The sequence below is a fragment of the Silurus aristotelis genome, assembly GCF_946808225.1.
Source record: "Silurus aristotelis genome assembly, chromosome: 29".
NCBI classification, from domain to species: Eukaryota; Metazoa; Chordata; class Actinopteri; order Siluriformes; family Siluridae; genus Silurus; species Silurus aristotelis.
The window spans coordinates 7,453,052-7,453,765 of record NC_139602.1 but is presented as its reverse complement, the minus strand read 5'-3'; the positions used below and the strand labels follow the sequence as shown (position 1 = coordinate 7,453,765).

At 45.7% G+C, this 714-nt stretch overlaps 1 protein-coding gene across 1 annotated transcript in view; it reads left to right on the top strand.

The window, feature by feature from the left end:
• Nucleotides 1-202: 202 nt before the first annotated feature.
• LOC310722491 (tyrosine-protein phosphatase non-receptor type 14-like) overlaps nt 203-714 on the top strand; it is a 38,269-nt gene continuing 37,757 nt past the window's right edge. Inside the window, exon 1 of the mRNA XM_083534964.1 lies at nt 203-714. This exon is cut by the window's right edge and continues 42 nt beyond it. The gene's annotated coding sequence lies outside the window, so the exon portion shown is untranslated.

Sequence of the window (714 nt, the reverse complement as noted above, 5' to 3'; positions counted from 1 at the left end):
CTTTTCATACTTTAGTTCTTTTTCTCTCTGTTATTCTCTCTTTTATTCACGTACTCTCTCTCTCTCTCTCTCTCTCTCTCTCTCTCTCTCTCTCTCTCTCTCTCTCTCTCTCTCTCTCCCTCCCTCCGTTAAAGCCGCACATTCCTGACATTCCACGCTCCTGATGTCACAGAGGGCGGTGCCGCCGCGCGCATCCCGACGTCTTTTGCCTTTCCCCTTGTGTGTGTGTTTGTGTGTGTGTGTGTGTGTGTGTGTGTGTGTGTGTGTGAGAGAGAGAGAGAGAGAGAGAGAGAGAGAGAGAGTCCGTGGAGAAACCCGTTACCGGCGGTGGGCTTCAGAGCTTCAGTTCTCCTGCCTGCTTCAGCACCGAACCTGCCGGAATGCTCACGGATTAAATCAGTTTACAGGGAATTCCGGTTTTCTTCCCTTCTTTTGGTTTTCTTTTTTATTATTATTCAGTTTCAGGAATCCGGAGTTTATCCGGAGTTGGAGAAGTTGGAGTGTTCCGGTGGCTGAGATTTTGGACTTGGAGCGGAAAGTTTTTTTCTTTTCCTTTCATTCTTCATTTTCTTCCACTTCATCTTCTCCATCATCTTCTTCATCCTCATCTTCCTCTTCTTCATCAGGAAGCGGTTTTTTATTTTCAAGAAGGAGTTTTTTTTCTTGAGGATCGCGCGACCGCAGCAACTTTTTTTTTTTTAAGGAAAAAAGGAA